The sequence below is a fragment of the Sphaeramia orbicularis genome, chromosome 14 (assembly GCF_902148855.1).
Source record: "Sphaeramia orbicularis chromosome 14, fSphaOr1.1, whole genome shotgun sequence".
Lineage (NCBI taxonomy): Eukaryota > Metazoa > Chordata > Actinopteri > Kurtiformes > Apogonidae > Sphaeramia > Sphaeramia orbicularis.
In genome coordinates this window covers 38,843,873-38,860,029 of record NC_043970.1, presented here as the reverse complement: position 1 = coordinate 38,860,029, position 16,157 = coordinate 38,843,873, and the positions used below count along the sequence as shown (strand labels likewise).

General features: G+C 33.4%; 1 protein-coding gene and 1 long non-coding RNA gene across 3 annotated transcripts in view; one reads left to right on the top strand and one right to left on the bottom strand.

The window, feature by feature from the left end:
- The window catches only part of opcml (opioid binding protein/cell adhesion molecule-like), a 1,247,413-nt gene that overhangs the window by 403,150 nt on the left and 828,106 nt on the right, over window positions 1–16,157 (bottom strand). The window lies entirely within an intron of this gene.
- The window catches only part of LOC115432913 (uncharacterized), a 28,066-nt gene continuing 23,969 nt past the window's right edge, over window positions 12,061–16,157 (top strand). The window contains exon 1 of the long non-coding RNA XR_003937269.1: window positions 12,061–12,196. This is a non-coding gene — a long non-coding RNA (uncharacterized LOC115432913). The remainder of the gene's footprint in view (window positions 12,197–16,157) is intronic.

Below are 16,157 nucleotides of genomic sequence, written 5' to 3'. Positions count from 1 at the left end.
CGAGAACATAAGCGCCGACTTTTAGCTGCTGATATGTGGCAAAACCCCCAGAATGACAATCACATGAAGACTGTCAACATTCTGCTCAAAGTAGACGCTTCCTACTATTATTTTCCAAACCTACACTTTTGCTTTTTTACTTCATATGCAGCGCACCACTGTCACATTAATATTTCAGGCGGCAGACACAAAAACAGTAACTGGAAGTGTACCCAAGAAGCAGCTGCTTTCTCAGCAGCATTCAATAAAATAATTCACGTCTGCAGTGTATGCCCAGTGCTGCTGTGAGAGCTGTGCACAATGGAAACAGATACATATGTGAGCACCCCGCCCATACCCATCCCCTCCCCTTATTGTCTACCTTCTACACTCGGTCTATATGTATTGTATAACAAAGGCTCTATGTCTAGTAAGTGTATAAAAATAGTCTCCGCCAACAGTGGAAAGAACATTTATTTATGTATTTACTTTTACTGTGACTTTCTGCTTCAATTCTTCACCGCACTTTGACTCCAGTATATTTATTTATAGCTTTAGCTCCTAGTTATTCCACAAAATTAGCACATGAATACATACTAAGAGCATAAGTGAAATGATGAACTTATCACTTCATTGACATCAGCTGTTTAGATGATCATTTATTATTTTGCAGGTTAAAAAAAAAAAAAAAACAAAGGGTGGTGGTGGGTGGGGGGGCGGGGGGGGGGGGCGATACCAGAACACATTCAGGACCAAAACCACCAATGAATCAATGCAATGTATCCACACACTGTATCACTCACTGAATAAAGTATAAAGCTCATCATTTACACACACTTGTATTATTTTATCATCAAGTTTTCTACTTTTCTTCTTCTTTTGTCTATATGTATTGTAAAACAAAGGCTCTATGTTTGGTAAGTGTATAAAAATAGTCTCCACCAACAGTGGAAAGAACATTTATTTATGTATTTACTTTTACTGTGACTTTCTGCTTCAATTCTTCACCGCACTTTGACTCCAGTATATTTATTTATAGCTTTAGCTCCCAGTTATTCCACAAAATTAGCACATGAATACATACTAAGAGCATAAGTGAAATGATAAACTTATCACTTCATTGACGTCAACTACAGGGTGACACAAAAAAACGGGAACTTTTTAACAATCCAATAAAACCAAGAGTGATGGAAGAAAAATATTTTATTCATAGTAATTGAAACCTTAAAACATGCCATTTAAGAAACAATGATGGAATTTTCATTTTTTAAAAATGACTTCCTGTAGATGGCGTCCTCCTGTACGAATGCATTCTTGAAATCTGCTGTTGAGATTCCTCATTGACCGCTGCAACATCTCAGCTGGGATACTGTGAATTTCATCCTGAATTCTCTGTTTTAACTCATCCACAGTTCTTGGTCGAGTCGTGTACACTTTACTCTTGAGATAGCCCCACAAGAAAAAATCACAAACGGACAAATCTGGCGATCTAGGGGGCCAGGGAACGTTACCGAATCTTGAGATCACACGGTTACCGAACAATTCTCGCACAGCCGCCAATGGTTACTAAAATGGGGGTGTGTTTACTTGCTCAAGGTCACTGTCTCACAGTGCTGCCGCTTGCTTATGTCTGCCAATACGCACTTCAAAAATTCCCGTTTTTTTGGGTCACCTTGTAATTTTTAAAAATGAAAATTCCATCATTGTTTCTTAAATGGCATGTTTTAAGGTTTCGATAACTATGAATAAAATATTTTTCTTCCATCACTCTTGGTTTTATTGGATTGTTAAAAAGTTCCCGTTTTTTTGTGTCACCCTGTATTTGGATGATCATTTATTATTTTGCAGGTTAAAAAAAAAGAAGGGGGGGTGATACCAGAACATATTCAGGACCAAAACCACCAATGAATCAATGCAATGTATCCACACACTGTATCACTCACTGAATAAAGTATAAAGCTCATTGTTTACACGCATTTGTATTATTTTATCATCAAGTTTTCTACTTTTCTTCTTCTTTTGTCTATATGTATTGTATAACAAAGGCTCTATGTTTGGTAAGTGTATAAAAATAGTCTCCGCCAACAGTGGAAAGAACATTTATTTATGTATTTACTTTTACTGTGACTTTCTGCTTCAATTCTTCACCGCACTTTGACTCCAGTATATTTATTTATAGCGTTAGCTCCTAGTTATTCTACAAAATTAGCACATAAATACATACTAAGAGCATAAGTGAAATGATAAACTAATCACTTCATTGACATCAACTATTTAGATGATCATTTATTATTTTGCAGGTTAAAAAAAAAAGAAGGGGGGGTGATACCAGAACATATTCAGGACCAAAACCACCAATGAATCAATGCAATGTATCCACACACTGTATCACTCACTGAATAAAGTATAAAGCTCATTGTTTACACACATTTGTATTATTTTATCATCAAGTTTTCTACTTTTCTTCCTCTTTTGACAGTTGTTCAAAATAACACTGTCTTATAATTGTAACATCCTGCATCAGCCGATAGTTTACATTATAGCTCTGTTAGCTTAGCTGTTTTTAACCCTTACATGCATGAATTATGAGAACCTTAATCATGACTTTCCTCCCCATGTTTTTATTCCTCTTTAGGCATGAAAAAAATGCAATTGACAGCTTTTTATGGACCTATTTTTTATGGAGCTGCAAAAATGTTCACTCAAATGGATACGATGTGTTTAATTTTTGATGCAAAGAAACATGTATTTACTGATATACCGTGAAAACTATAAAATATAAACACTTTTAATGTTGCTAATTTGATGTTTTCTCATATTTAAACATACTCTAATACTAGTTATTACTCACTTCATGGAGATAATATACAAAAAAAAACAAAACATTTTGCTAAAGAAAAATGATAATTACAGCCTATTAACTATTGATTTTCACTCAATCATGTTACTGCAGATCAGGTTTATCAAGAACAGCAAAGTTACATATGCATAAGTGTCCACTGTGTTGGCTGATAATGAACTAAAACAACAAAACCCATGAATATACAAGAGAACAGCTGTAGAATAGCTGTCCACTGTAGTGACCACTATGCATGAAAGGGTTAAACAGTCTCTTTTCATCATGATGTCGCTACATTTTTTGATGCAAAAAACACAAAATATGTTTTTTGTTTGTTTGTTTGTTTGTTTTCAAAATACTACAATAAAAACTGGATTACATATTATTTGATTTTTGCAGCCTGGCATATGTCAATGATTAACTCCATCATTAACAATGTTAATAAATTAATTTAGACCCTCACCTCTCAAATGAAGCCCAGATATCAGTAAAAGCAGGATTTATGCCTTAATGGCTTTCGGATCAAAAACAGTGGTTCTAATGGAAGAAATAGTGCGTTTTGGGCACACTTGGGGGACAGATGCTAGTCTTGTAATTTTCTTTTGTTTACAATGTGCACATTTTAGTTGGTGGCCAGAATTTTAAAGATCATGTACAAATGAACAACTTTTGAATTCTAACCTTATTTAAATTGTGAAAAATAATATGAAGTTTTTTAACACAAAGTGCAAAGTGTGCCTAAAAAGCGCACCCGGATACCGAAGGGTTAACTTAATACAAGAATCAAACAATACTATTTTCCTAATTTTAGCATCGAACCACAACAAATCCATAATGTAGTAACTGAATTATACACAACAAAATGTTCATGGTAGTACAGTCATATAAACAGACTCAACAATTCAACCATTTTCTCCAATAATTACAGCAGATTTATCAATACAACATCATCCATAAACAAACAGGCTTCATTGTCATTATTAAATACTGTACCTCTCAAGAATCAATTCTTTATATCTTTTTTTAAACTGAATTATGTTTGATATTTGTTTTATCTCCACACACAATTTGTTCCATAATTTTACTCCACACTAAATATTAACCCTTTCATGCACTGTCCACTCCAGTGGACAGCTATTCTCCAGCTGTTCTCTTGTATATTAATGGGTTTTGTGGTTTTAGTTCCATATCAGCCAACACAGTGGACACTTATGTACCATCCCATACACTGTAATTCAGATCATTACTGTAACTTTACTGTTCTTGATAAACCTGATCTGCACTAACAGGTTTGAGTGTAAAATCAATTATTTGTTAGACAAGAAGGTTTTTTTTTTTTTTTGCATATTATCTCCATGAAGTGAGTAATTACTAGCATTAGAATATGTTAAAATGTGAGAAGACATCAGATTAGCAGCATTAAAAATGTTTTTATTTCATTGTTTTCATATCATTTTGTGATATTGGGTTTTAACCCTTTCATGCACGAATTATGAGAACCTTAATCAAAATTTTTTCCTGAGTGTTTTTATTCCTCTTTAGGCGTGAAAAAAACAATGCGACTGAAAATTTTCTTCCGAAAAATAAAAAAAGAGAAAAAATTTAAATAATTGTAAAAAAATTTAAAAATACATTAAAAAAATAATAATGAAAAAAAATTCTCATGAACCTATTTTTCATGAAGTTGCAAAAATGTCCACTCAGCTGGACACCACACGTTAAATTTTTGACGCACAGAAACATGTATTTACTGATAAATTGTGTGAAAACTATGGGGAGGGCTTGTGATTCTGGGGGTTTATGCTCAGGAGAGATCTACATAATGTTACTAATTCATGTCATAAAAGATATGTAGTGTCTTAAAACTTTAATAAAGATATGTGTAAAAAAACAAACAAAAAAACAACAAAAAGAACAACAAAATCCATGAATATACAAGAGAACAGCTGTAGAATAGCTGTCCACTGTAGTGACCACAATGCATGAAAGGGTTAAACACAGGTTTCTTTACTTCAAAAATTAAATGCATGGATATTTTTGTAACTCAATAGAAAAAAAAAAAACTCGATTGCATTGTTTTTTTCATGCCTAAACACTGAAGAAAAAAATCTTGACTAAGGTTCTCATAATTCGTGCATGAAAGGGTTAGAGTAAAATGTAAAAAAAAAAAAAAAAAGAACTGGACTGATAAATTTGTAGGTAAAATATTCTCAGTACCTTTGCCTTTACCTTTTGCAATGGCAAAAAAGTGAAATTCAAGCTCTGGGAACAAAAAAAAAGAACAGTTTCTTAAGATTTGACAAGTGTTCTAATATTTTTGCACACCACTGCACAGGGTGGGGAAGCAAAATTTACAATGAACATTTAGTTGTTTTTTCTCAGCAGGCACTATGTCAATTGTTTTGAAACCAAACATATATTGATGTCATAATCATACCTAACACTATTATCCATACCTTTTCACAAACTTTTGTCCATATGAGTAATCAGGAAAGCAAACGTCAAAGAGTGTGTGATTTGCTGAATGCACTCGTCACACCAAAGGAGATTTCAAAAATAGTTGGAGTGTCCATAAAGACTGTTTATAATGGAAAGAAGAGAATGACTATGAGCAAAACTAATACGAGAAAGTCTGGAAGTGGAGGAAGCAACAAAAAACGGACCAAAGCTTTTATTAAAGCTCTCCAATCCAAAATCCTAAAGGATCCAACCAAATCCATGAGAAAAATGCCAATTGAACTTGAGGTAGACAACAAGACCGTTAGAAATGCAGTAAAATATGATTTGAAGTTAAACTCTTACACAAGAACACCAAAACACTTGTTGACAACAGCAACAAATCCAACTTTAGCAATTTATGGGAATCATGTTTATGGCCGCCTTCTAGCCCAGATCTAAACCCTCTGGATTCTGCTATTTGGGGCGTTTTAGAACATGCTACCAATAGAACATCACACAGCAATGTCGACTTTCTTAAAGATACTATTAAAGAAGAATGGGAGAAGTTGTCAACCGAATATTTGAGGAACACTTGCACAAGTTTCAGGAAGCGTGTGAAGGCAGTTATTGAGAAAGAAGGAGGACACATAGAATAAAAACATTTTCTATTATGTCAATTTTCTTGAGGCAAATAAATTCTCATGACTTTCAATAAACTAATTGGTCATACACTGTCTTTCAATCCCTGTCTCAAAATATTGTAAATTTTGCTTCCCCACCCTGTATACAAAAATAGTTTGAAGAAAGTGAAGTATATTTCCCACGGAGTGCTGTGTGTTTGCGCGATATGCGGATTAAGCTGAATATTTCACTCAACAGAATGCACAATGATGCTTAACGGGAGTCGAAGAGCCAACAACTGGCGAACGTAAAGTGAATGCACTCAGTAATGATCATCACGCTACACTGCCCTAAATGTCAGCACCTGTGAAAAATTCCATTTACCTTGAGTCTAAGCCAATTCAGAAAATTTGCATATCTTCAGCATTCTCTTGGAAAGAAAGCTGAGGAAAATGTGTCAGAAAAAGAGAAGGTTACGACACGGTGAGCTCTTGGCCCTCTTGAGTCCCTGGGACAGAACGGGTGACAAAGGATTCATATTAAAGACAGATTATTGTTTTCTCACCACACAATGCCTAGCCTTCAATCCAATGGACCACACACAGGATGAATAGCATTTCTCATACTGTCATTTCATACTGCCACTGCAGGGTCAGAGGAGAGAGCCGTATGGGAATCCACTTCTATCACAGTGCTCCATCAAAGTCAAAACGTGCATCAGAAATACTGGAGAAATACTTCCCACAGGAAAAAAAAAAAAAAAAAAATGTGACAGACATTTTAAGCAGGAGACTGACTTCAGAGCCAATGTCGACCTCACGGCTTTGTTCACAGTTAATTAATCGGAAAGTACGGCGCGTAAATTGGCTTTGACAGCTAAACGCAATTTTTTTTAATACATTTTAAAACAGTAGATGCTTCATTTACATGTAAATTGACTGTAAACAAGTGTTCAACTTTTAGATAAAGCGGTATATGTTCACGATGTAAAACAAATGATTTCATTTACATTCAAACCACACAACATCCTCCATACCTCAAATACACTGAACACTATTTCAAGAACCCCAAACTTATGCATAATGCACAAACGAAACACAAATATCCAGCACTGATCATACATTTATGGGATGAATAATATATGTTTCGCACTGAGAGAGAGTTTAGACACTTATTGATTCAGTCTAATGGGTATTTTGCTCGGCTTTAGTTACAGATGCTAATAAATTGCAAAACATCATAAGGAGAAACATTTATCTGATCTTCGCCTACCTGCAATGACTGAAATTGGGAGGACGAACTTCTGTATTATCAGAGCATCTTTTTTTTTTATATATTCGCTGGTCGATTTGTTTCGGTACACTTTATGAATTCAAGTCTGCGGCTATACTAATGTTTCATCTGTTGTACACAGTAATGCGGATATTCTGGAAAACTGGTATTTTTCTGAACATCTATACTCAGTGCCAATGAAAACGCAACACGTGAACGTGTTTTATTGTTCCTGAGCTGCATCTACAGGGTGGGGAAGCAAAATTTACAATATTTTGAGGCAGGGATTGAAAGACAGTGTATGACCAATTAGTTTTTTGAAAGTCATGAGAATTTATTTGCCACAAGAAAATGTACATAATAGAAAATGTTTTTATTCTATGTGTCCTCCTTCTTTCTCAATAACTGCCTTCACACTCTTCCTGAAACTTGCGCAAGTGTTCCTCAAATATTCGGTTGACAACTTCTCCCATTCTTCTTTAATAGTATCTTTAAGAAAGTCGACATTGCTGTGATGTTCTATTGGTAGCATGTTCTAAAACGCCCCAAATAACATAATCCAGAGGGTTTCGATCTGGGCTAGAAGGCGGCCATAAACATGATTCCCATAAATTGCTAAAGTTGGATTTGTTGCTGTTGTCAACAAGTGTTTTGGTGTTCTTGTGTAAGAGTTTAACTTCAAATCATATTTTACTGCATTTCTAACGCTCTTGTTGTCTACCTCAAGTTCAATTGGCATTTTTCTCATGGATTTGGTTGGATCCTTTAGGATTTTGGATTTGAGAGCTTTAATAAAAGCTTTGGTACGTTTTTTGTTGCTTCCTCCACTTCCAGACTTTCTGGTAATAGTTTTGCTCATAGTCATTCTCTTCTTTCCATTATAAACAGTCTTTATGGACACTCCAACTATTTTTGAAATCTCCTTTGGTGTGACGAGTGCATTCAGCAAATCACACACTCTTTGACGTTTGCTTTCCTGATTACTCATATGGGCAAAAGTTTGTGAAAAGGTATGGATAATAGTGTTAGGTATGATTATGACATCAATATATGTTTGGTTTCAAAACAACTGACGTAGTGCCTGCTGAGAAAAAACAACTAAATGTTCATTGTAAATTTTGCTTCCCCACCCTGTATATGTTTCAGTTTCACCTGTATAAGATAATCCCAGACAATTCCTTAACAACCTTAGACGGGTTGAGCTATTGTCACGCTTGAATGAACTTGTCTGCATTCATAAGACTTGTTTTTCTCATCGCTCAGCAATGAACTGCTCAACTTAAGGAACTGTGGTCAGTTAAGGGGTGGTCATGTTCTGTATATAAAGGCCAGCTGAAAAGCACGAAAATAATTTGCAATAACTCAGCAATGCCTAGACTGACACGTGACCAAAGATGCCATGCTATGGGGCTCCTGGAGGCCGGAATCTCTGCTCAGCAGGTGGCGCACCGTTTTGGATGCAATGTGTCCACCATAGTCGGGTCATTCCACCTCAATTCAACGGGTTTAGAAAAAAATTCCTGCTCGACCATCTTGGATTTGCTTCAAATTTTTACCATGTGAAGTTCACCCAAGAAAACTAGCCCAGCCAAAATTTCAGACCGATATATCAAATGTATCCAAAGAAAAACATTCTTGAAGGTACCCCCCCCCTGCCGTTTTTGGTGCATTTCATGATCGTCTTAAAATGCAGCAAAGTTTAAAATGCAATATCTCAGTAAGTTTTCTAGCTAAATGCATGAAATTTTCAGTAAAGGAAGACTGCCACATATAGATTGCATGTGTCTGTTCTCAATAACATTGTCTTTATTGGGACTGTGGTATGACCTTGTGAAATCTGGAAAATAAACTTGAAACTTTTATGAACCCCTGTATTTATTGACCAATTAAACACAAACCAAATATGATATATTGCAAATAATTACACATCCTTTTACATAAGTATATAGAGTAATCAGATCAGCATTTATTAATGGGTATGATCCTTTTTTGTTGTTGTTTTTGTCATAATAAAATTGCAAAATAACATTTTTCATTCATTTTCACTTTCAAATACCACAGGTATGACAAGGAGTACCAACCAAAAGAACTTATTTTCTGAAAGACCATCACATATGCTTACAAAATGTAAAATTTCATGATGGTTCTAGGACTCCAACCTAGAATTATCGTGAGTCCTAGAACCATCATGAAAATTCCAGACTTTTTCAAAACTGCAATTTTATTCCCTAAGACCCTGACTTTATGTACTTTTATACTTCGGCTAAAATTTGCTTCGAGGTCTTATTTATGTCTCTGTGCATAAGAAATCAATAGAAGTGAATCCCCAAAAGGAACTTTGTGTTGGTAAATGCAAGTTCTGCAAATTTACAGGATTTCAGTTCTGTTGCAACATGTTGATGGTCATATGAACTATGTTTTCAGCTCAAAAATGTCCATTTTCATCACAATTAATGCTATATTTTCATGTCACAAATGGCCAAGTTATATTTGAACTGAATTTACCTGAAAAACAAATATTCTATTCTTTTAGATTCCCCAGTTTTACTTACAAGATTCTATACTACATGTCACGTTTTATTTTTACAGGTTCAATATGGAGTATGGTGCTGATCCATCCTGCTTATGTTACGCCAATACATACATTAAGAATGTCACACGTCACTTTTTAAATCAACAGTTTTCTAATAATAAGCATTTTTAGAAAGAAATAACAATTCTATATTGTTATCTCCTCTTTAGTATGATGATAAACTATACAATAAATAATTCTGATCCTAGTTTTTGCACAGGGATCATTTGTGGAAACGGTGACATGGCTGCCGAGCATCAGTATGATGGGATCTGGAACAACCATGTCACATCCGTCCACTGACACAGTTTGTGTTTTTGTGTCAGCTGTTATTGTTTTAGATCCACAATACTAACATTTATGAATAAGAGGAGAATTAGCAATAGTAAGTCTATAAGTTTACGAGGGCCGTTCAATAAGTTCATGGTCTCACCCAGAACAGAACAACACAGACTGATAATTTATATTTTATTTTTCAACATAATCTCCATTTACAGCAATGCACTTGGTCCATCGATGTTCAAGTATCACTATCCCATCACGAAAGAATGTAACATCCTGTATTATAACAACCAGTATTTCTGGGTGAGGCCATGAACTTATTGAACGGCCCTCGTATTACTAATAAAGTGCTAGTACTGACCAGAGCATCATGGGTAATGTCACGTCCGTCCACCAGCAAAAGTTTTCACATACACGTGCTATTCCAAATCCAATATTTCTGAAAATATAGCTTCCACTGTCAAATAATATCAGTAGTCTGTGCACAAATGTATTAGTATTATTTCAACACAGTTCTATGCATTTCTTACAACTTTTTTTTTTTTTTGGACAAAAATTACCACTCATTTGACCCCCTAAGTAAATTTTAGCCGACTTGCATTCTTACTTATTTGGTTGAGATTGTACCAGTTGTGTGTCGTGGAAACGTTCATTTTAATAAATGTAAAATATAAAATATTATAATAAATGGTGGTAACTGAGACAAAAGTAGCACTGGGTCTTTATGGGTTAATGTCGTAAGTATGACCAGTACAGGGGCACTTTAAGTCACAAAAACTGAGATTTTTATCAATGTTTCCCAAAGTGTCCACTGCAGTTTGTGTGTATAAAAAGACAGGTAAAAAAAAAAAAAAAAAGACTGATATTCACATAAAATCCTCCAAAAAAAAAGATAAAAAAGAAGTCATTATCAGCATTTCCAACCACTTTTAGTCAGACTGACATATATAATATTGGTTTTAAGGAGCACTATTACGCTACATTAGCTCAAGGCCTGAATCTTTCTTTGCATTTTTTACTGCTACCTCTAAATATATACGTCCTTAATGGTTGTTATACCTTTTCTTTTACTGCTCACTGTTGTCATCTTGAACTGTATCCTGGCCGTTTGCGTGGTTCTTTATGTTTATTCTGTTGATCTTGCTTTGTAAAGCACATTAAAGTTAAATTCTCTAAAAATGTGCTACAGAAACAAATTTGACCTTGACATCCTTCTACTACTAATATGTTGTATTAAGCCGACAACATTCACCTTATTTAAGACCACTAAAACTGTAATATGGACACACTGAATGCATCTTTTGAGTTTCATCTTTTTACTACGATTCATGGAAACTTTCTCACTTCGGCAGCACAAAGTACAAAACCCAGAATAACCTGGAGCCGGGAACTGCTTTAAGGAGAATATAGATTTTGACATTGCATTAAATAAAAAGACTTCTCCCGTTCCATCTAGACAGCACCAAGACAGATTTAGGAGAACAGTTAAATACAAAACATAAGGATAAAGAAGGACTGGAGTGAGTTGTATGTTGTTGTTTTTTTGTTTTTTTTTTGTTTTTTTTACTTTATTTAAAGAACTTTTCATCATTTTTAGAACTTTTTAGTAAACAAATATCCATCCATCCATCCATTTTCTTCCGCTTTATCCGGTAAACAAATATAACATTTATAATTTATAATTTCAAGTAATGTCTTTATAATACAGAGATTGACACCGGGCATGATAAACAAACAAAATCCGTAGGGAAAAAAAAAAAAAAGCAATACAAACAAAACACACATAACAATACAGTGCATTCTGGTACATTTAACCCTTAGGGATCTGAGCCTATTTTGCCTTTATATACTATATAAAGAAATGTTTACCATACCCATGTTTGGTGTCTTTTTTTTTTTTTTTTTTTAGCACACCTTCATCTATCTCATCTGCATATTATTTTTTCACTTTAACCTACTATAGCAACACAAAAGGACAAATAAATAAATAAATAAATAAATAAAATCCGATTTGAAAAATGTATATAATTTATTGCATAAATAACACAAGGATGGTTAACGAACCCTTCCAAAGACTTTAAAAGTGAATATTGGTTCCACAGATTAGGTATATAAAATTAAAATTGTAATAAATTGAAACTACAGTCAGATATTTGTCATAAAAGCGTATCTTTACAGAGGTGTTTTCTCCGGTTTTCTCACCCCACCCCCCTGGTCCTCCCGGTTTCCGCATCCGGTTCAGGTGGGGGTCATCTTCACCCTTTTCTATAATTCTAATGCAGTCTGTGGATGAGAATCCGCAGATTCGTCCAGTTTTTTTCATTTTGAAAAAGGATAAAAAAATGACAAAGATATGATAACACATATGACACTTGCTTTATATCGCTATAGTAACGCTATATCACTTGTTTGCTCTGGTTTCAAAACGTCATATTAGTCCATGGGTCAGATGACATGTCAGTACCACTCACGGTAACAAAGGTTGCTTATACTTTTTGAAAAGATACACGTCTGTAGTCAACATTTTGGTCTGATAACCTTTCTGGAGTCACAGCTAAATTACTGTTATCAGCTGTTAAAGTCACCCACCTCCATTGAAAAAATGCATTTTTGACACTGGTGCCTATCTTGGTATTGGCCCTAATTAAGGACATGTTTCAATGTTTCATATTAATATGTTTGGTATCATTTTAAAGGGGACACTCTGGGCTTTCATTCGAGCTCTTTTCTGAATACTTTTGACAAGTACAGTAGACACTGGAGCTCTTCAAACTTTTAGTCACACAATTTTTCCTACCATTTTCGCCTAAATCATCTCTTTTCTTTTAGTCCTGTGGCATCAGGAAGCATCAGACATACAAAATGCAAACACTACAATACTGGCATGACTCTAAGGATTCAGGAAATGTATAATTTACCCATATTATGTCATTGTAGGGGGGGGGATTTTCAGCCTTATATCAGACAGACAGTTATTCTAAGAAAGCAGACCAAACAGTAAGATGAGGCTCCTGATCCTGTCAGCTGACGTGGTTGTATCTGTTCTATCAACATCAAATAAAAACGTGGGAGAGTGTTTCAAGTCCGCACTTTCAAATGCAATTGTACCCAGTGGTCTACGTGACCGACTTCTGACACTACGACGTGTTAAAAAAACCCCTAAGGGTTAAGGAAAGAACATAAATAAATAAATAAGTAAGTAAGAAAGTAAGTAAGTAAATAAACAAATAAGTAAGTAAGTAAATAAATAAATAAATAAGTAAGTAAGTAAATAAGTAAGTAAGTAAATAAAAAAATAAGTAAGCAAGCAAGTAATTAAGTAAGTAAATAAGTAAGTAAATAAATAAATAAGTAAGTAAGTAAGTAAATAAATAAGTAAGTAAGTAAATAAGTAAGTAAGTAAATAAATAAGTAAGTAAATAAGTAAGTAAGTAAGTAAATAAATAAATAAATAAATAAATAAATAAATAAGCAAGTAAGTAAATAAATAAATAAATAAATAAATAAATAAGTAAGTAAATAAATAAGTAAATAAGTAAGTAAGTAAATAAGAAAGTAAATAAGTAAATAAATAAGTAAGTAAATAAATAAGCAAGTAAATAAATAAATAAATAAATAAGTAAATAAGTAAGTAAATAAATAAGTAAGTAAATAAGTAAGTAAGAAAGTAAGTAAATAAAGAAATAAGTCAGTAAGTAAATAAATAAATAAATAAGTAAATAAGTAAGTAAATAAATAAAGAAATAAGTAAGTAAGTATGTAAATAAGTAAGTAAATAAATAAATAAATAAATAAATACATACATACATTCATTCATGCATAAATAAAACAGGTCAATAACAATATAAACAACAATTCCAGGCCAGGTAACATATTCACACAGTGTAAAACAGGCTCCCATATTTTGTTACATTTGTTGACAGGGTTATTTAGGGCGCACCTAACTTTTTTATAACTTTATGTTACGCTATACAATGTCTCTGATCCATTGATGGTGTGTTGGAGGTGATGAGCCCTTCTATTTGAAAAGAATGGAACACCTAGCTAAAGAATTGTGTGTTTAACTCATTAAAAATGAAGCCAACAAGGGATGAAAATAAACAACGTGGGGTTAAACGCAGCTGCAATTAGTGTAGAATTGCACATGGGAAGAGGAAATTGTCAAAATATATGTAAACACATGCTAATCATGTATTAACTCCCAGTATACACAGATCAGTTTGAGCCAAAAAACCTGAATGAATCTGTTCACATGAAGCAAAGGTTGACTCAAACACACAATGAAACACATGTAATCCAGCTAAAAATGGTCTGTTCGGTTTAAAAACAGTTCAAACTAAACATCAAAAAATAAATAATAATAATAATAATAATAATAATAATAATAATAATAATAATAATAATAATAATAATAATAATAATCGAATCATTCTGGGAGAAAAACAGTGATAGACTCCACTAGGTGTCTGTACAATTGAAAGAAACTGTACAATAATAGTTCATTACTATACAAAAGGACACGTTGTACAGGACATATGTCATGTAAAATGAATAATGGAGTGCTAAGCTAAAGACACTCAGGTGACCAGAATCTATATTTATAAAGAGTCATGTTAATATTGTATAATAGAGGCTAAAATCCTTGAACATATCCTGTTTCAGGCCTGACTTGCCTAACAAATCATTTACAGGGTTCGTACGGGTGCTGGAAATCCTTGAAAATGCTGTGTCTGAAAGGTCTGAAAAGTGCTTGAATTTTAGTTGAAGTGCTTGAAAGTGCCTGCAATTATAACTGTGATGTATTTATTTATTTATTAGCTATTTATATTAACTCTGCTAGGTTAGATGACAAGTCAAAGCTACATACAGAGGGGTAATATATTTGGAAAAATAAAAGTTTACGTCAAAAAAGAAAAATAGCGTGTGTTCTCAGGTCGACTCCGGGTACATTTTTATCTGTTATCTTAATCAAACATCCACAGACGACCAAAAGCATCTGCTGATCTAAAATGTTTACTACCTGTTGATCCACGAATCCTATCAATACATGTAAATAATTGGTGTAAAATACAGTTTTTTTTTGTTTTGTTTTTTTAATTATCTTTTTATTAGAAAGACAAATGTCCATCACATATATTAATTACATAATCATTCAAAAAAAAAAACAAACAATAAGTTTAGATCATTATATCCATATTGCCCGTCTATAATTTATTTTTTATGGACTCTTAATTTTAGTTGAAACATTAATACAACAAAACATAAAAGCAGATAGTTTAACACAAAGCACGAATATAATCAAATGAAATCTGATCTGGTTGAAAATAGTTTTTCATCTTTTCACGGTCATCACATATGGCCCATTTGGACGTTCAGAGGCTCTGTAGTTACCGTGGAAACACCGTCATCTTCTACAACATTGATTCACCAGTAAAACCCACAGAGTTGGATCAATGACAGTGGATGGACACACTCGGGAAATGTTCAGTTAATGATAGATTTTACAAAAAAAAAAAAATTCACTTTTTCTTCAGTTTTCTCTGTATTTGATATAATAACCCTTAAATTTAATCTGAGCTTTTATTCACATCTATATGATTAGTAAATGAATTAAAGGAAAATATCTGATTTTCACCAAAAAAAGGCTAAATACAGAGGATAATGTTATAATGAACGGTGATAAATCAATTAAGAAAAGTTAAATATAGAGAAAAAACTTGTCTCAGTGCGAGTTTTTTTTTTTTGATAAAACTTCATGTTCTTTAATTTCTAAACTTTTTGCTATTGTGAAACATCATTTTAGATGTTTATGGCATAATACAATGAACATTATTGTGATAAAAAGTGTCCAAATATGGTTACTTCCTCCAAAAAGTCTTCAAAGCAGCCGTTCAGAAACTAATGATACAGTCTATTACTCAAGGGAGAAAAAAAAAAGCCTGGATGATAATTCCCTTGACTTCTTTGTTCATTTTCTATCTGCCTTTTGTTTTCGATTTATTTCAGTGTGTAGTTTTTCTTTCACTCTACTGCAGTTTATTTTGTTCTGTCTAATTGCTTATGACTCATGTGCTTATGACTTTGAACTGCACTCACCTGTATGAAATGCACTAAGCAACGTTTGACTGATAGAATAAAGATATTAATTAAGTC